Consider the following 21,425-nt stretch of genomic DNA (forward strand, 5'->3'; position numbering starts at 1 on the left):
AAATATTCTTTCTGTCATGATTTGTGGATATTAAGACCTAAAGAGGATGGTCATCTCCTGGTCAGACCCTGTGATTCAGTGAAAGGGTGGAGTCAGAGTAAAAAAATATGCAAGAGGGTCAATCCAGTGGCTGGAAATTAGAGGGGTTTTGGCTGGGAGTTGGAGGGAAGTAGGCTGCCGTTCAGCTGGTGTTTGACTGGGAAGGGCCATTTTGAATGGCTGCTACTGTACCTTAACTGGTTCAACTTTATTATCTTTTTCTTTATCTTATTCTCTCTTGTCAACGCTAAACAGCTATATGTCTGGTCTATTTTGTAGTTTTTTCAACTTATTCCTAGCAAGAAACTCCAAGTCTCATTCTCCATTGAATTAAAACCAGTACTATGGTTGCACCATTCAAACATCTTTGTTACATCTAATATATTAATAATCAAAACTTAAATAAACATGTTACTGGCAAACCAAATCTGTCACGTTTATGTTTTGTTTAACTAAAGCAGTACTGTAAAAATAATTCCTCAATCCACCGATTTGGGCTACACATAGATCGGCAGAAATCAGGAGGATGATGTTTCCACTATATTTGTCAAAACAAACATGGACACCAGCAGATAACAGTGATCCTAAAACATCACTGACCCTACATCTAAATACTGAACCTCAGGCAGCATGGGTTTTATTGTTCTCTGCTCTCCCTTCTCACGAACAAACAAAAAGTTCTCTTTAATTTGCAAAAAGATGACATTGTGCCATTTAACATCTCTCCCGCTGTGTTGTCCCTTAACTTAGGCAGCATCTTTATTCAAAAAAATCTCTCTAACATTTCTCGGTTAGTACTGTCTTAACACAGGGAACACTGGAAAAAAATCGAAATCTAGATAAGTCATTATTTCTTAAGATAAGTGCATTTGTTCTTGGATTGAAGAGGTAAAAGAGACATTTTGCCAATGGATCAAGACAATTTACACTTTAAATAAGACAATGCAATTGTGTTTTCTTATTTTAAGTGCATACTATCGAATTATATTATTTTAAGAGTAAAAATACTAATTGCATTGGCAAACTATCTCATTTATCTACTCAAACTAAGGGTAGATCGTTGTGAACCTGACAGCTTCAGACTATGATCTGGTACAGTACCGCCTCATATGCAGTGGTGTCAAAAGTACACACATTTGTTACTTAAGTAGAAGTATAGATACTGCAGTTTAAAAACACGCTGGTAAAGTGGAAGTATCAACTTGAGCTCTTTACTCAAGTAAAAGTGAAAAAGTATGTGCTCCAAAAACTACTGAAAGTATGAAAGTATAAAGTAGCCTTTAAAAAAAACAGCCAGATGCCACTATATGAATTGAAAGCTAAATTTTTTTGACTATTTCAAAAAATTCTTGGAGATAGGGCCAAGTTTGAGGGAGGTCTTGTTGGTCTCTATCTCCAGATACCCTTTCGCCTGTTTCCGACCTTTCAGACATTTAAACATCTTTTTCTGAATCCATCATTGTAGCATGGCATAGACAATTTTGCATGTTTGCAGTTTGAAGAACACTTGCTTGCTTCTGATGATTTCCTGTAGCTAACCAATGAGTGTTTGCGTTGTATGACTCATCCAATTACACTAGTTTCCACTAGATCTGGATGGCGCCAATGATCTGCATTGGATGGCGCACATGACGTGAAATGAATGTTTATAAACACTAAACCGAAGCCAAGAGTAAGAAGTAACGTTTGTTTTTCTTTTAAAAATGTAAGGAATAGAAAGTACAGATACTTTTGTGAAAATGTAATGAGTAAAAGTCAGAGTAGGAAGAAAAATAAGTAATGGAGTAAATAAATACCTAAAAATTGTACTTACCGGTAAGTATAGTAATAAAGTATTTGTACTTCGTTACCTGACACCTCTGCTCTGATTGTCCTTATTGATTATGCAACCACTGTTTTCCTTCCACTAAACTTTCAAAAAATATCCTAGATACAGCACTGTGAACACTCAACTTCTTTAAATCACCAGTTTGTAAAGGGTGTAAATTGTATGCTGGACAGCAGCCTTTCCTCAGACTGCAAAGGACATAACATGATAATAACAAAACAGATCCTTCTTTGAATCTCGGTTTTCATCAGTTTATATAATATTCTCATCCCTAAATATGTAAAATCAAAACTAATCTCGTTTGGAATACAGCTCTCGGTTTAAAGAAATTAAAATTTCAGCATTTGAAATAACTTGCTGGGATCAATTAACTTTCAGACGACAAATAAATTTACCGATGCACCTGTATTCATACCCGACATCCACAGACTGCAGGCTTCACTTTTTTTTTGTTTCTCCAGTGTTTGTTTTAATAGGCTACCGGTGTCCAGAGGAGGGTCCAATCCATGCGCGCAGCTGCTGCGCGTCTCTTCCCTGCGTGTCTCCAACACGCAGACAGAGCAGGAGGAGGTGAGACAAGGAGGAGCTCCAGCTCCACAGGACCGTCCGCGTAAACAGGAGGCAGCTCCTGCGCTTGGATTATACCGGGTAGTGAAGTGTCACCGCTCATGACAGCGGAGGCGCACCTCTCTTTGCTGCTCTCCACCACGCACCACAGCTCATCCTAATATTACTCATCTTACAATAAGAAATATACAGCTAAATCTGGTGCGCAAAACTGCAACAGTAGTGGGGCTTATGTGATTTTTAATTGTTTTTTTTTTCTCCCCTGGATAAAATCAAATAAAACTATTTTTTTTTTCATCACTGCTTAAAATAGTAGCGCAGAATCTGAGAGCCGTCGGTGGAGGGACTTCTCCTTACGCATCTGTGATTCTCTCCCTGGAGCCGCATCCTCTGAAATCTGTAAGTCGTCACCTGATGTATTTTCTTCCCTAACTTTTTTTTTTCTTTGTTGGAAACAGGGCAAAGGTTTATGAGGTAGAATGATAAGAGCAAGTTTAATAACTCAAAAGACAGATACTGAATATTCTTGCACAAGGAGGAGATGCTGAAGGGATTTGCACGAGTAGATTAAAGCTGCTGATGTAAAACTGAAGGCTTTGACATTTGCTGGTAATTATTTTGCAGCTTGCATAGCTTGCAAAGAATACTTATTTAATAAGTATTAGGGTAATAAAGCAATTTTAAGGGACCTTTTCTATAGGAATGCAAACTGACCTGGTGCTTAACTGATATTATTGTTTAGAAATTCACACTATAGTTGTATTTTTGAACAATTGATAAACATCTCTGTTGAAGCCTTCAATATAGAGACAGTTTAAAGCTATTAATAGTGCTTCTTATGCTTGAAGTCTGAGAAAAAAGTAAAGAAAGTGATTCGATTATGTGCCAGACACAAATGGAACATATGGTAAAAACGTGTAGCGCTGTAAAGATCTTCTGAATCTTGTATGTCAAATGAATATAGTCAAAATGAAGCGCCTATGATTAAAGGTTAATTTATGCAACCTGTATGTGCATGCTGTTATTAAAGACAAGAAAATCATACAGACTCTGTGTTTAGAGGAACCATGTTTCTTATTTGCAGTCAGAAAGAGTGATATTTATAATCTATTATCACCCAAATCCTCCATTTCCACTACTGCGTGCAGGTTTTTAAACCGCGCTTCATGCCTGCAGCTCTCTATTGATTAACTTAGGAAAGTCACAGAAAAGGGGAAAATAGGCATTCCTTCATGGACCCAACGCCCACAACCCAGAACCAAAAAAAAAAGACCAAATTCTTCTCGAATGCTGCCTCATTTCAGTCCCCAGTAAGGGCAGAGGATAGTGTTCGAATTCATGAAGATGTCAGCAGCTATATTAGGGAGATTCCTTTGGGTTTATAAAGCCATGTTTAGTCCAACAGCCTGTGTCATCATGAGTTGTACTGGAGACTTAATCAACATCAGGGGGCAGAAAATACTGAACTCTGATGTGTATGAGCTGTGCAACACAGAGGAGGACAGGAATAGCAGCAAATACACAATCAGGCTGTCAGAGAAGAAACAGGAGGGAGAGAGGGACAGCCATAAGGGGGAGATCTGTACAGACAGGCATGCTTGGATATGGAAGGTGCCCTGCAGAACTGGAGTTGACTGGCAGTGTGTTCATCTGCTTTCTGGTGGCTCAAAGATTACTGTCATTCAACAAGCTGCAAGTGAACATTTCATCTAACTGTGGGTCAACCTGTCCAAAAAGATCCATGTTTTAATTTCTATTTAATCAATGATTTAAACTTATAAGAAGAACAAGCTTTAAACTGTAGCTCATAATTTTTTTTTGCCTTCTTGATCTTTTAATTGTCTGGTATTATAAATCTAGATTGTTTTGTCCAAAGCACTGAAGCTAATGGCTAGCCAGGGAGCTGCCACACCAAACTAGTTTTCTACCATCTTCAAGCAACTCCAGTCTCAAAAATTTAACCCTGGTGGCAGATTCCACTACAAATAATCCTCCTGTGCGAAACATGTACTGAGAGCAGCGCATGCATAGTGTTCCCAATCAGACTAAATTCAATTTAAAAATCTTTTTTTTTTTTTTTTTTACTCCATCTTTCTCTTAAGTAAGGACTCGGGGCAGAGAGGCTTTGGCCGTTCCTTGTTTCGTACATGTTGCACACAGAAGGATCACTTGTGGTTCACCGCCTCCTAAAGTACCTTTGTTTCAGGTGTAAATAAGTTTAGGCTTCTGTATAAATAATACTAATATTACAAAAAGGTTAAAGGTTTTATTGACATTAAAAGGTTTAAGGTTCATAAAACACATAAATTCTTGTGTTTTTTGATACAAAAGTCATTTTACAAAAGTAGAAGTCCTATATTTCTTAACCCTTATAGCTGTTGGCCTCAGCATACATGAACTACTATGGATATAAAATATATCACCTTCTCAAGAGCTTTCCTCCAAAATCCTAAACTATCCCTACACTGCAAAAATGAATATGTAACAATTTCTTAAATTAAGTGTATTAACCCTCAATTTGAGTAGGTAAATAGGATGATTTGCCAATGGAATTAGTATCTTTACTCTTAAAATAATATATCAATATAATATGCACTTGAAATAAGTCAATGCAATTGTTTTTTTCTTATTTTCAATGTAAATTGTCTTGTTACATTAGTAAAGTGTATCACTTACCTCCTAAATTCAAGAAAATTCCAGGTAAAAAAAAATACTTATTTAGATTTCAATTTTTTGCAGTGTATAAAGATTTCTTCACACATTTCCTTTCTGTAGTGTCTTTTTTTTGGACAATGGTCTCTTATATTGTATGCAGAGCAGACTGTCTGTACCGACTACAAGTACACACAGAACTGTGTCCTACCTTTACTTTCTGATACCTTCACATGCACAATGTCATGTAATTGGCTCCTATCCCTCAGGAAAGTTAAGCTGACGCTCACTGTCCGTTGTTAGTCCTTGGTTTTAATAAGGCTAATGGTTCATGTTTTATTCATAGATACATGCAATGACCCTGTACGTCAATCCTATTCTATGTCTTACCCTCATAATCAGTGATATGATGAAGGAGACAACCCTTAATTGACTATGCAGGGCTGCTGACATTTGGCCGATTACCTGATAATGAAAAGATTATTTGAATGATTTGTCTGATTACAGCCAAAAGTTAATAATGTGGATATGAAAGAAACCAGTCAGATATATATTTTTAACAGAAACTTGCTGTCCTACCAATTTATCATACTCACACATTAAATCCCAAATCAGTTTCTGATTTTTAAGTTTAAATTTTGGGAAAATATGACTATTGTAGAAATAGCTATTCCTGTGTTTTTAGTCACAAAAAGAGTACAGTTAAATTTAAGTGCATAGATTATACAGTGAATTTTTGACAAATAAAAAAAAATTTTTTTTTTTTGCTTTTTATATGTTATTTTTGCTCCTGATTGTTGTATTTCCCTGGGTAGTCGTCTCATTGGCTTTATACTATTCATTCCAGATGAGCATTTTCATTTCTGATAAATATTGAAATAAAAATAATATTAAAGAACTTTCTAGTTTCTACTTCACAATGAATTTATAAATCTATTACAGTCAAAATCTGGATTTTCACCATCCTGGATTTCTCCTTTCTTGCTTTACTTTTTGTCTTGTATTACTTAGTTGTATTATTTTATCTAAATTAGTGTTAAGATTAGCTGGATGGACAAAAACACATCTAGAGTGAAATATATTGTATTGGAGATGTTTTGTTTAGATTAGGTAATCGTAATAGGTTTGATATTGCTTTTAATATAATGTTTTTACTCTACAGTAGTTCAATGTTGTATTGATATTTGCATATCAATACAACAATATTAATATTACATTTATTATTTGACAGTCTACTTTACTTTGCTTTATTGCCTCTTCCTGCCTTTTTCTCTGCAATGTGCTGCTTCTTATGTTTGTGTCATTTATGTTATTTTGCTAAAGAAACCAAACATAAATAATCCAAACAATGATTAGATATTTGCACAGTTGGATTTAAACATTTATCCATTCAGGTCAAATGTTCCAAGACACTGAAAGGTCACGCATCTGATCTAAAGTTCCCCCTGTTTGCAAACCATTCATCAGGCTTTGACAGATCCAAGAGTGGTGTTTAACCTTTTGGATAGTCAGGATGGCATTGGTGTTAGAATCACATAGAGCAATGAGAAGGTACAAATGATTGATCAGTATTTAACGATGTTAAAGGCAGTATTAAAAAAATAATAAAATAAAATTAAAAAAATAAGCAGGGCTTGTATGCTTATGCAATGTTTTGAAAAACCAGCCAGCTAGCCTATGTTAAAACTGTGTGCAGAGCCACTTTGCTGTTGATACACAAAGACAGAGTCATACCAGTCAAAGAATGAAGGCAATCCATGTCAACTTCTCTTTTGGTTTTGTTTTGTTTTTGCTGTTTTTTGGTTTCACCATCATGCTATGAAAGTTATCAAAGGCTAGGTTCACAGTGCAGGCCTTAATGCTCAATTGCTATTTTTTGTGAAATCCGATTTTTTTTGCATTGCCGTTCACATTTCCAAATAAATGCCCCTTGTATGCGCTCTCCTGTGTGAACTGCATTCATACGATGCCAGTGTCCCGCATGCGCAGTAATGGATGCAATGATGTCATAAACAAGCATGCTCTGTGTTTACGGAAGTAAACATGGATGATAGTGTGGGAGCATCTAGTGATCTTTCCCAACCATAAAAACACAATGCTTTCAAGATGTTTAAAAAAAAGACTACTCTCCACATTATCGTCAGCCTTGGTTGTTTTTCTTCCCGCTTCTGCGTGACCTTTGTTGAGGTCGGATGAATGTGACCTGGCTGTTCAACACAGGTCGCATTTTAAAAGTTAAGATTTGTATCTGATCCAGGACCACATAGCCAAGTGGCCTGGGTCGCACTGGAAATATTGGATCTCTGTTGTTTAGACTGCCATGAAAAGATCAGATACAGGTCGCATATGGGCAAAAAAATCGGATTCACTTCAGGCTACAGTGTAAAACTTAGCCAAAGTCAGCTCACTAAAAGATTCAAAATCTATATTAAGATCTGTTAAAAGTCCCTCAGCTGCCATCTTTGTGCCTCTTTTGATCCCATTGACCAGAATAGACATCATCACGAATTAGCAGTTTATTTGTAGGTGCATCTCTTAAAAACTATGTAAATGTATCAAATCTTGCAGTAGATATAGTCAAAACATTTATTAACAACCACAATGGGAGAATTGGATAATATCTTTAAATGCTACAGTTTGTGCAGCAAGAGCTAAAACGCCCAACACTCTTCTCTTGTTTGTCCACTATGAGTCAGAAAATAACTTTATGCACGCATTCATTTGGACTCTTGTGTATCGTTCCCTGAGCCAAAAACAGGATCGTACGTCGTAAAATGTAATTTCACAGTCATCTGTTTCAGTTATCTCCGCCCTATTAAGCTGTTTGCCAAGTCCAGGTGGCTGGATTTAGTGCCGAAGGAGCTTGTAAGCATTTGAATCTGATTTGAGGCTGGAACTGAGAGAAGAGGAGCCCGTGATATTAACAAGAAAAGAATGCAATTACCACAGCATCACTGTTGACGTAATCCAAGCAAATCCATGTGTTTCATGCTGTGACACATCCAGTCTGAAAAAGTGCTGAATCCAAAGCTGTTCAGAAATGGAGCAGCTGAAATGTTATCAATAGGTGGTGCTAGAATAGAGCGGATAGCGGATCAGGCCTGTGCAGACAGATGAAGGGGAGAAGGCATCTGAGAAGACAGAAAGACACATCCACAGGATGATTTCTCACTGTTCAATACTATCATTAACATGTCTCTGTGTTTCCTCCAGCTTGTTGTACTTGCTCCTTCCAATAATACCTGAATTCAATTGGCAGCACAGCTACTCAGGACACTGCAGAGCTGCACAGCTGGTGGCAAAACGTGCTTCTCCACTGGCCGGATTTATTGAATGTTCCCTATCTCAAATCATGAAGATTTATTTGCCACACCAGCGGGTGTGCACATTCGCATCACCTATTAATTATTTTATTGTAAACAAGTCATCAAATATATTAAACTCAAGGCAAAATAAAAAAAAAAAACTACAGGTTAAAAGACTTAAAAAACTGTTTTTCAGATTCAAAGTAAAACCTTACGGGGTGACGAAAGGATACTAGAGCAGCTCATTATTGAATAGCTCAAAGTCTGAGCAAACGATTGATTTATCTCTCCTTTTAGCAAAAGGAAAAATTCACACAAATTCTTTCCAATTTTCTGGTTCTTATTTGGTTTTCAAATTTTCTACAGCATGAAAAGGGTTGTTGACCCTCCTAAACGCACCACAGTTCATGTTCAAGCCCACAGAACATAGTAAGCAATTAATTATTGGTATACTTAGTTCACCTATAATGGAAATAAATGCAAATTCTAGAATGACTAATAATGGACAGGCATTATCTCTGATTTATAAATGTCTTATCAACATCTGTTTTTCTCATTTTACAAAGTTAATATTTTTATTTCTATATTAAACCTATCAATACTGTTCATTTGTTCCAGGTTTACTGTTCTACTTGCCTTAATTGTTATTGTGTGATAAACACAACAAGGAGGGATTTTAGTTCAAAGCTTGTGATGATTTTTAATGATATAACCTTGTTTTGAACTTTGACATTTAAACAATTTTTTTAAAGACATGAAAAAGTTTGTATTGTTCACTTTAATCAGTTCAAAATCTGTTGAATTGTGTGAATTCAGACAATTCCATTCAAAATTTTGAAGAAAATTAATATCTGTATCCTCTTATTTTTATTTCCTTTTCCGCTCGTTTATTCATTTCCTTTATTTGTGCTGAGAGATGCTTGTCTTCCTCTGGATACCTCTCTGTCCTTCCTATCTCACCTTGTAGCTCTTATCTGATTGGAAAATACTCCCTTTTTATGTGTCATAATGTCGACCTCTCTAGGTTTGAGTTCATAGCACATTTTATTCTTCCTATTGCAACAAGCTTGTCAAAAACTGAAATTGCTGACTTTTTAAGCAGAATACAATAGATGAATCCATTCAAATATGTAATTTCTAGTCTTTTTTATTTTGTATGTAAACCCGGAAGATATTCAGCTAAATTTTTATTATGCCTTTTTGGACTCGATTTACAAAAAAAAAGAAGAGAGAAACCAAAAAAAATAAGAACGATCTCCAAAATTATCATTAAACTATTCCTCTGCACACATACTGAAATGAGCACAGCACAGAGACTGCATCAAATGCCAAATTCATTTTCTGCCAGGGAGAAATTGTTCTTCACAGAGCTAATTACACTTAGAAAACATATGAAATTTTTTTGAAGGATCCAGCGTATATAAACAAAACCCTAAGAAATCAATGGTTTGAATAAAATTAATATGTAACTGCATCAACCGAATGATTCACTGAAAAAAACTTCTAATCAAATCATTTTAATGAACTATTCGAGGGAATCAGTGCACTCAAAAGAAACGCCGTTCCCATCATTATACTGCATTAGATCCAAATTATTTTTATAGTAATGTAATGACATGGTTACTTTTACCTAAATGCCACATTAAGGCTGTCACAAGTCTGCACCCAAGTCATTTGTACTCTCTAAATTCTACTAACATAAAGAAAAAAAAAGGCAATTTTGCTGGCAAGCTTTAGAGGGATGCTGGCTTGAGTCAAACTAGCTGCTCAATTATCAAGTTCAAACACTTATATTTGTCCATCAAAAGCTGAAAGATAAAAAGAGCAAGTTCACTCATTTATATTTTTGCAAGTAATGACCCGGCGGATAAAGGCGGGTCATTATCAACGATACAGACAGGAAGCACAAAGCTTTAAAAAAAGCTTTGACGGTGAAAAAAAGGCAGTCATTGTGAAAAAAGATAATATACATGATAAATGATTCAGAAATCATTTCATGGTTCAAACAAATGTCTAACAAGAGGATTAGTGACAAATCAGCCGTCTGGAAGACCCCTGCGGTATAGCATTGAAGTCTTCCTCCCGTGTGAGTTGAAAGAACAGCGCAATATAGTTTGGAGTAATTAATGGATTTGCAGAATGTTTTTCATCCCCTCCAAGGACAGCTCCGTGGGCTTTATTGGAGGCTGCTAATGCTGACTTATTAGAATATCTCTAAACTATAAAACCATTCAATGATTTCCTTTATTGTTCTGCTCTTGTTCACTTGGGCTCATACTCATCATGACTTACGGGACCTGCTGTAACAAGGACTGTAATCGCTCCTATTAAGGCTTTCAGTGATTGATTGGTGGTGTCTAGAGAAACCTATTATATAGACTATGATCTCACAGCATTCTCTACCTTTTCATGTAAAATGACTCAATTAGGTCTTTGTCAAAATCTAAAGCATGGTTTTAAGTTGAGTGGAATCATGTTTTTGGAAAAAGGAAATAACTGAAGTTTATTTATGGTTTTTGTGATCACTGAAGGGGACATGGAAAAAACAAACAAACAAATAAACAAAATAGCAACTTTTGTTTGTTTTACCATGTATTTCTGCTGCACACATACAGCAGCAGAGTCATTCTAATCACCTGTTAGGAGGTTAAAAAGGAGTCTGTCTTTAGGGGGTTTCTATGCGAGGGGAAATTTAGATTGCGGCATCAGCAAGAGAGCACTGGGAGAGCGTGACATGTTAGGTCAACTAATCTAGTGTTGAACAATTGATTTCAACAGTTTAAAGAAATACAACACCTGTAACATTTAAAAATTGTCAATTTTAAACTTTTAAATAAAGATTTTTATGCAAAGTTAGATATCAGATGGAACTAAGAACTTTAACAAGCGACTATTTAATAGTAATTTTTTTGTTTGTTGTAAAATGTGATTCACTATCTTAGATTTAAGCCTAAAACATAAAACGTTGACTCATTATATATATAAGTATTAAACTTTGCTTCGTCTTCAGAGGCAGATCAGACTGAAGCGTTTCAAGTATTCAAAGTTCCAGATTTTCTGTAAGACTTTGAAAAGGTCTTTTAGATTTAAAATAGATAATAGAATAGAATAGAAAATGTCTTTATTGTCCAACAAAGGGAAAAAAAGATTATAGAAAAAAATGGTCACATAAATGTAGACCATAAAAATGAAGAGTTCAAAAATAAACAAATTAAATACTGTACTGTTTTAACAATATAATAATATGCAGTATAACAATATACATTAAACATAGCAAATAACATTATAAAACTGTGCACCTGGAGAATAAATAATCAATATACAGCTGTGGCCATTTTAACAGTAATGGATATTTGAAAATAGCAGCAACATCAGAGATGTGCAAAATGACAGCAGCAGTGTGTTATTTAACTAAGGTAAAAACTGTGCAAAATCAGCATGAAAGTAACATCTTATTGAGGCTGTTGGGAACAGTGGTGGTTATAGAGCAGTGTTGTCACGATACTAAACTTTTCAACTCGATATCGATACTAAGTAAAATATTCGATACTCGATACCCTTTTCGATACCACAAGAATAAAAACAAAGACTCTAAAATTCAACAGATATATTTTCATTATTAAAAAAAAATACAAGAAATAAATAAAAAAACAATAAGAATAATATTTTGAGGATGCATGCTGTGCACAATATTAAGCAAGCTTGATAAAAAACTTAAAATTAAAATTAAGTGTTCCTTCCTTGGCTATGTTTTGCACACATAACAATGCCACTAGCCAAACCGGTTAAACAAAAATAATTCTCAGCAGCTGCACCTGTTACAAAAAAAGTCTGAAACTGAAAAATGCACAGAATTATTCAATCACACAGTGTTCAGAAAGTGCATTTTCCATTATTCTGCACTTTAGATGGCTGTATCGATACTTTTGAAAATGAGTATTGTATCCGGATACAACGTTTCAGTAGCAACACTTTTTTTAGTATCGATACTTTTGACAACTCTATTATAGAGTCATACAGCTGCTGGGAGGAAGGATCTGTGATAATGCTACCTGGTGCATATAGGGTGCAGCAGTTTGTCACTGAAGGAGCTCTCCAGCTCTGTAACAGCTTCATGGGGTGGTAGACATTATCCAACAGAGATGTTAATTTAACTAGGACTCTTTGATTTCCCAACTCCTGCACTGAGTCCAGAGGGCATCCAATCACAGAGCTGGCCTTCCTGATCAGTTTATCCAGCTGCTTTCTCTCACATTTGTTATGAACTTTACTATCATTCCACCATTTTACACTGTCATATCTTCTTACAATATCTATACTTTTGGTGACTGACAGATAATATTTTTTCAATTATTATTTTTTTTGTGTGGCATTCCTTTGCTGAATTGGTCGGAGAACAACCTTTAAACACTTTCACAGGCTGTAGCTTCAAGTGGAAAACTTGAGCTTTGATAACAGTTGCAGTCAGTGACCAGGCTTTCAGGGACACAATGATAACATGTATTTCAACCTGGAGAGACTCACACAGAGAAAAGTTGCAGTTAGAAAATATTAAATATTTTTATACAGGCAACACAATCATATTCTTCAAGATATTTCTATCTAAAGAAAACCAGCTGATTGGATCGACTCATTAACTTCCTGCAATCCCTCACACCAAGCATGCATGTAACAACAGTGGAGAAGAAAACACTCTTTTAGCAGGAAGAAACCAGCAGAACCAGGCTCAGTGTAAGCGGCCATCTACTGAGGCCGACTGGGATTCAAGGAGACAGAAGCAGATGAAGACATAAATGAAATAAGTTATTTGGCGCTCGGGCCCTGGCAGAAGACTTTGATGCTGTGAATCAGCATATGCTTGGATGAGTAACCTAGAAAAGGATTAGCGTAGTCTTCCCCCGGGGCCCAAACGCTGGTGGTGGAATAAACCAGAGGGTGAGTGGGATTGAGAATGAGGGAGGAGATAGGGTGCAGTAGGGAGAAAGTTTCGCTTGCATGCAGGAGAGAGAGGCTTGGCCAGGAGCTAAATGAAGGGGATCTTGTAAGATGATTGGCTTCAGAGAAGGTGCGGCCCCGGAGTGGATTGGCTGGAGTTGAATGTGGGACATCGCAGGTGGTTCAGGTGAAGCTGATAAGAGTCTTCCAGATTGAATTTACTCTTAAGCTTAATTTTTTTTATATTTTCCGTATTAAATGAACATGCTAATTTTAATCGTTATTAGAGCCATCAGGAATGCAAATCCATCTCCTAGCAAAAAAAAAAAAAAAATTCTGGAAATTCTTGTGAGAGCAGCAGCCAACTTGGGTATTAATCTTGGGTAGGCTGGGGGCCCACGTTTTTCCATATGCTAATTAATGATAATATGTTCAGCATGTTAGACTTCGACCTGAGAGTAAAAAACAAATGGTTATTCTTTCTGTTTCCCACCGACCACTGAATAACTTTGCCTTCAATACTTTCACTTTTTTATTCCGCATTCTTTTAGGGATTTTTTAATTTGCACCATAATGGTTTTGTTCTTTAGAGACAATGCTTCAATCCTTTTTTTCTCTGTGGCTTTCTTTCCCCCGTTGTCGCTTTGTTCTCTCAATTTGCAGTACTGCTACTTGTGTTAATTACATTTTGTAATGTAATATTTGCTTATTCTCCCTTCCACGCTCTCCGTTATTGGTTCATTTTATGTGTTTCTATTTTCACCTACAGGACAGAATACTAAAGAACTGTTTGAGAACTTTTAGTTTTATATATTTATTTTTCTTGCTTCTGCACGTCTTTGAAAGCACTAGTATCTCTTGCTGTCCCATCTCTTTCAGTGTGTTTAAACTTGTTAGAACCTAAACACAGCCTGACCCCTGCTCTGACACAGTGGTGCATATATAAGACTCTCTCTCCCTGGAGGGAGAACTGTACTTGAAGCCTTTCAAGTGAGGCCCAGCAGCAGAAATACTATTTAATTGCTTTTCTCAAAGCTATCAGCGGAAATTCTGCTTCCACAAGTATAGATGCATGCAGAGAAAAGTCAGTTGTGTATATAAAATGTATATTTAATACATATTCATATAATGATATTTGGGATCCATTCAAAGGTAAAAAAGATCCTCATTTAAAAATGTGTTATCTCAGATTTTACTATAACCATTAATTGGTGATAATTATTAATAATATGTATAAGTAAAATATTTCTGGTATAGGATCAGAAAAAAACTTTGCTTTTTGTATATATTAATATGTTTAATTCAATTCAATTCAGTTTATTTATATAGCGCCAAATTCACAACACATGTCATCTCAAGGCACTTTACAGTTCAACCAGATCATACAGTCAAATTGATACAAAGTTTTCTGTCTAAGGAACCAGCTGCCCTTATTTGTGTGTCTCTCTTTTAGAGTGCTTGCTGATAAGATTATTATTTTCTTGAGAACTAACTGAATGTGAGGAAAGGAGAATATTCTGAGCGATATCATACCAAGCTAGAATTATCAGGATAAAAAAAAAAAATCATTATTGCTTCCTTTTTGTGAAACTGAAAGTGGAATGGGAATTTTGAAGAGTTCTGATCCAGAGATTGAGCGAGGGAATAGTGAGTGCTGTTTATTCAGTCACATAGATGACAAGGCCCGGGCTCAGTCCATCTGTCACCATCCTTCCTCTCTCTGAACCGGCTCTAGAGATCTTAGTCTGTTTTCCGCGCCAGTTGCTTTTGCACAGTTGAAATCATGTCCTAGGTGGCAAAGAGAAAATATTAACAAAAATAAACCCGAGGTAATGGAGGGATTTTTTTTTGTATATCAATTTCTTATATTTTTCTATGATCATGAATGACCAAATAATCATTTATTTAAAAAAAAATGCATTTGTAAAGAGATGAATTTAAAGTACGTCACAAAAGCAATTCTATCCCCACTCCATCCGTTTTATTTCACTGAGTTTATATGATAGACAAGTACAAATAGTAAATGTGCAAATAAGAGAAGAAGGAAAATAAATATTTTTAATAAAAAAAAAACAATCTGAAAATTGAGGACATTATTTAAACATCCACTTTCCTCTAAAAGTGCTTTACAAAATGATAATATAGATTAAAATACTCACAGCTGGATTTTATTCACCCTTCATAGGAAGATTGCTTAAAATTGGCTTTTATTTAGGGGTGTGTTTGTGAAAAAAAGAAATTGTTAAAATAAAAGTAAACTTTTGCGATATTCTACATAACCATTTTTGTGAAGTGATCTCTATATCTAATCTAGAGGCGACTGATTTAGCTTCTATTTCTTTGTTTTTGAATCTCAGTGATATAAACAATAATACTACAATTGAAAATTTTCAAAAATTAGAGCATATAAAGGTATGGAAATATTTTGCATACACACTTACCAAAATTAAGATTCTAACTGATATTATGGCCAGAGATGACATTAAACCATGAGAGCAGTCAGAGTAACATAGCACTTCAGTTAACAGGACTTTACTCAGATTATGAAATTATTATGTATTGTGCCATTGGTGTTATCAGTAGTTATAGGAATTGTGCCTCAAATAGCAGATATTTCTTAATAAGATCAAGCTTCTTAAATAGATACTCTTATTTGCTGTTTATCAGTGTTAATATAGTAAAAATAATTGCTCTAAGATGAGTTGCTGTTTTGCGAAAATGTGTTTGCCTCATTATGTATTCATAAATTATTAGAAACATTTTATTTTTTTTATAGATAAAGTTTTCTTATGTATTGTTGTGGCATTTATGTAGCTTGCTATATATTAGATTTGGACCTTGGAAAAAATCCCAGCTGAGGCTTCCTCCAAATTTCATTGTCTTTCTTAGTCACCCAATATATCTCTGCTTAGTAAACCGTCTCAGACTTCAACAATCCCATACCTATATAAAAAAAACAAAATTAAATAGGCTTTTCATAATGAAATTACATAACAAATACTGTTAAGACTTCATTATGGGGACACTTTTAGTAGCTCTCATGCTAAACTAATGAATTCACATTTAGTTTGATCTTATTTACAGTGAAAATTCCAAAGATTAACTTGCTTGGTTTATAAACACAGCTTTTCATGCTGAAACCTAATCCCCACAGTGCTAATGGTTGGCAATAAGGCTGACTGTAATAGTGAAAGTGCACAGCATCAGGCACATCAATGCACATTCATCCACTGATTAGTTAATAGTGACTGCAATTTGCAGTGTACTTTGCTAGCCATACTCTTCCTGGGCTGAAAATGGTGGCCCATCAACATAGCACAGATAATGGTATCTAACATGGGATATGAGAGGAAATGCGAGATGGGGACACTCACCTCTGTGAATGTATGCCATGGTTGGGTGTGTTTCAGGACATGTGTGTGTGTGTTAGTTTGGTAAAGTAGGAAAGTTTGTGGCACATTATTTTACAGAGCTATACTTTCAACCTCCCTCTTTCACCTTCATGTCCATTTCTTAATTTTTAAAGAAGCTGAAATGTTTGGTGCCTTTCTCTGATGCAACCTATATAAATACCTCATGGCAATATTAAATCACGTAAACTGCTGCATCTGAAAGCATTTTTCAAGCGCTTGATTCTGTGGAGACAAAATGCTCTGAAGGCATATAGATTGTAAAGCAAAAGCCTTGCAAAACTCTTGTCTTTAACTTTTCGCATTTTCCCCATCGCGATGTACTTTTAGATATTGTATATTTTACACTCTGATAAGTGTAAAATGAATCTGTACTTAGTGAGATAATTTTTGTTCTTTTTTTGAGCTTAGATTTAGTGGAAAGGGTCTGTTAGCGCTAGGATTCAGAATTAGCCTAAATATTCTCAGTTGAATTGAGGTCTGGACTTTGACTGGGCCATTTTAATGCACCGATATCAATCCCCAATCTAAACCAGTCAACTGTTCTGGTAAAATCCACCCCTTAACAAGTAAGCCCAAAATGCAGATTGAAAATAATGATTTTAGTTATTAGTCATGAAAAGCTATCAAACCCAACCTGGCCTGTATGTGAAAACTTTTTGTCTCTTATTTCTAAGGGGTGAGAGAGCAAACGCCATTGGTCCATCGATCAATTGATGATTTGATTTGGTTCCGAAGCAACAAGGCAACCCAAAAAATAACCTTTTTTTCAGTAATCCACAGATCGTTTTCCAAAAGTCACAGGGATCATCAAAAAGTTGTTTGGCAAATATAAGGTGGTAGGATTGTCCTTTGTGTATTTTCTGCTAAGTATTGGTTTTATTCTTGGATCTCTTTCATGGATGCTTCAGTCTCTTTCTTATTGAGTCATGAACTTTGACATTACCTGAAGCATCAAAGACCCACATTGCTTTAGATTTTTTTTTGTGTTGCTTCCTGGTTGAGTTGTTGATGCGTGCCTGGAGGCTGGCTACTTCTGAAAAGGTTCACCATGATTCCATGGTTTTTTTTTATTTGGGGATGATGTGGTTCACTGGAGTCCTAAAGCCTTGGAAATGCATTTTCCATTTCCAGATTGATATCTGTCAGTGACTTCGTTTCTCATCTGTATTTTTTTAAATATATTTTTCCCAGGAACAACTTTTAGAATTTTCTCTCTTTTTTTTTTAAATTAAGTAATCTTTACTTAAAATCTGCCTGAAATTTCAATTGATTTATTTGATTATCTCAACCTAAATAGATTTAGGATATTTTTTGAAAGGGGCAAGTACATATTTATAGCACTTTGCTTGGCTGAATGTTAAGGATTGCTGTAACGATTAACAATCTATTTAACATATGCCTTGAAGTTTAAAAGGTGCATGACTAGTGAACAGGGATTTATTATTATTTTTTGGTTTAATCTGAAAAACTCACACGAAGAAAAAAGACAATGAGGAGAAATTTATTGATACAATTACTTTGTTTTTGCCGCTTAGACCTCGGCAGGAAACATAGGGCTTAGTTTTGATAGATATGCATGAACAGGAGCAAAAAATAGGGCTGTTTCCCCCCCAGGCCTGAAACTGGTGGTGGAGTGGAGATAGATGAAGTTGGTCAGTCTGCAGACTGCTAGTTAGTGAGACGGTATGCTAAGCTTTATGGGGAGATCCAGTGGACTGCATAAGCTGATACTAGAGCTTCACTCAGGGACCTGGAAGATGGAAGTCCAGTTGGATAAAACAGGTTGAGAGAACCTGTCCATGATGAGCAAGCATGAAGCGACAGTGGAGAGGAAAAACTCCCCATTGGGAAGAAACCTCTGTTAGAACCAGGCTCAACATGGTGGTCTTCTGCCGGACCAGTTGACATGAGACAGGGAACACAGTAAGAGTCCAGGAGGAATGACACTGATGAAGTTTTAGCTAGGAAGGTGGAGAAGGGGCTGGAGGTGGGTTGAAACGGTGTCATCTGAATGAAGTCACACAGCGCATCCACCACCTGTGTACAGGAGCAGACAGGTGCATATCGGAGGCCTTTTAAGATGAGCTTTGGATGCTGATTGGCTTTCTTGGAGGTTTGGTTCAAAGTTTATTGGCTGTGTTGCAGGTGGATGTAGGACAGCAATGAGTTTCTTCAGTTGAACTTCCACCTAGGCTCCATATTAATAAAAAATAATGTTTTTGATTTAAATGCCTGAATCATGTGAAGCCAAGAGGTAAGATTGGTCAAATCATATTTGATAGGTTTTTAAATTGATATCAGTGTGGAATAATTGACTTCGATTGCCAGATGATGTTTCATCATATTGATCACAGACCTGTGATTTGAATTAAATGAAAATGGTAGTGACAGACTTTATGGTGTCAGCAAAGATGGTATCATCATCCAAACAAACTGATAGAATAATCTTTTCTGATAAAGCTGGTGATTTACACCCCTAAAACTAGCCAGACCTCTTTACTTATCTGTCTTATGTTAAATCTGTTGGAAAACCTGCAAATGAAATACTTTTAAACGTGTGGCTAGAAAAAGAAAAGCGTGCCAAAGGTAATTAATGTTTTTGCAATATGTTGGGGTTTGTCATCAGTATATGTCTATCAAGCCAGAAATAATCTGCCATGAAAACTTGGGTGAGCAGAGTTCCTGTAATAATGAATTTCTGGCACTAAACTAGTCGAATTTTCTAAATTTCATCTATGAAGAACCTTATTTACAGAAAAGAAAAATTCATAATAGTTAATTATCAAAAGAAACCCAACCATCTCCTAGTCGATCGTTAGAGGCTGGTGCCTATCCAGCAGCATTTGGGTGAAAGGTAGAGTGCACCCCGCAGATTTTTTTAACAAAGAACAGAAAACTATACACAAGCACACTAATCATCTAAAAGTCATGTTTTTGGACTGTCAAAGGAAGCTGGAGTACTAAAAGAGAAAGTACAAATTCCATGAAGGAATCCATAGGCAGGGATTCAAACCTGACCTTTTAGCTGTAAAGCAGCAGCGCTACAAAATGCACCACAGTGCTGCTCACCAGAGGGAATACAAAGGAAACAAAATCAGATCACTTCTTTGGTTTTTAATTGGAATTCCCAAATTAAAACCTCTCTGCTGTATCTAGTAAACCAAACCATGGAGATACGTACTGAATCCATATCTAGACAAACTAGACAAACACAATCCAGGGAGGATATTATTAGAACTTTAATGACTCTGTCTCTGTGCAAATACTATGCCCTTTAATGAAAACATTTGCAAAGGATAAGATAAGCGTGTCTGGCTGCTTGCACATGAAACACGTTTGATTTTTGCTCTAATCGCTCCTCAGAACTGCAGCTAGAAATCCCTGCTCTTCCCAAGCCGCCTTAATGTGGTGTTACTGGCAGGGCATGACCAATGGGGTGCTGAGGAACTTATCCCCTATTTGACATCACATTTAACAGCAGCCGCTGAGGAATTAGCTTTACAAATGATGTGCGAAGGTATTAATGCACTAGACTGAAAATGAGGCTTATTTTTGGAGGACAGTACACCTTTAACCACTGTAAAGTCAATAAACTGTAGAAAAGATTGCAAGATCTGTTATTGTTGTGTAAACATATCCAACAACACTCGAGCTGTGGGAACCTGTTTTGAGTAAATGCTGACATAAACCGATACCTGATAAGGCAGTGGTGCTTGAAGATGTGCTTTGTTATATTGCAGCCCTTCTATCCTCTGTGATGTTGTTATATCTTTTTTTTTTCTTCTGGAACATTAGAAATCATCCCATGTCTGTAAACTGGAATCTCAGCGTTGGTTTGGTCTTTTTCCAGGTAATTCTGCGTATAAGCAGTAGCTCTCTGGTCTGACATCCTCTGCTGCTTTCTACCAAGGTCAGATATTTGGCTAAAAAGTCAAACTTCCAGCTTTTTTTTTTTTTTTCTTTTTTTCCAACTTTGGAAGCATTTTTCTCCCTCGGCATATGCTAGTGAAATGGTTGTAATTATCGTAGGCATTCACATTGAGTGGAACAGCTGCCTGGAGTCAGTGAAGCAGTTGGGTTTGTTCTCTGTTGTTTTATGTGAGGCTGGGGCTGAGGCTGCTCTGCCTGTGCTCAACGATATGCCAAGGGAGATCAGTTTTGAAAAATCCACGTAGATCTTCCTCTGATTGTTTTTCTTTTGTTTAAGAAAGCCAAATTGTGGTTTCAGCTTGGATGAATTAAATTTTCCCTTTTTTTCGTTTCTAATATAATCAGTGCCCAACATCATTTTAGTACTCTCTCTGCATAGGTGTTAATATGCCATATACTGTACAGACTTGGTAAAATTAGCTAATTCCACCAACCTGAACTCATTTACTAGCGCAGATTTTTTGTCAGTTTAAGGTCTGAACTCTGGCAAGGCGAGTCCATAAGCTGAACCTTTTTCTGAAGAAGTCATTCTTCATTCTTCTTTAACTCCCAGTGATGCTGTGAGAGAACCAAAATTCCTCTTGCCCAGGGTTGGCATTTTAAATGCTATTCCTTAATTGTTTTAATAACTTAGCTTTTTGGGTGCTAAATTTGAAAGTTACAGCTACTGCGCCCAAAATCAGCGCCCAGTGTTGCTTTAAAGTAGGGATGCACGATATTGGGATTTTGGCCTATATCCGATATGCCGATATTTTA

At 36.1% G+C, this 21,425-nt stretch overlaps 1 protein-coding gene across 3 annotated transcripts in view; it reads left to right on the forward strand.

Moving 5' to 3' along the window:
- Positions 1 to 2,440: 2,440 nt before the first annotated feature.
- calcr (calcitonin receptor) overlaps positions 2,441 to 21,425 on the forward strand; it is a 96,118-nt gene continuing 77,133 nt past the window's right edge. Inside the window, exons 1-2 of one of the 3 annotated variants that reach the window (XM_015376452.1) lie at positions 2,441 to 2,635; positions 2,748 to 2,833. The gene's annotated coding sequence lies outside the window, so the exon portion shown is untranslated. Of the gene's footprint in view, positions 2,834 to 21,425 lie in introns of all 3 variants that reach the window. The other 2 variants (XM_015376453.1, XM_015376451.1) reach the window with 2 other exon arrangements.

Source organism: Cyprinodon variegatus, unplaced genomic scaffold (genome assembly GCF_000732505.1).
Source record: "Cyprinodon variegatus isolate N-32 unplaced genomic scaffold, C_variegatus-1.0 Scaffold135, whole genome shotgun sequence".
NCBI classification, from domain to species: domain Eukaryota; kingdom Metazoa; phylum Chordata; class Actinopteri; order Cyprinodontiformes; family Cyprinodontidae; genus Cyprinodon; species Cyprinodon variegatus.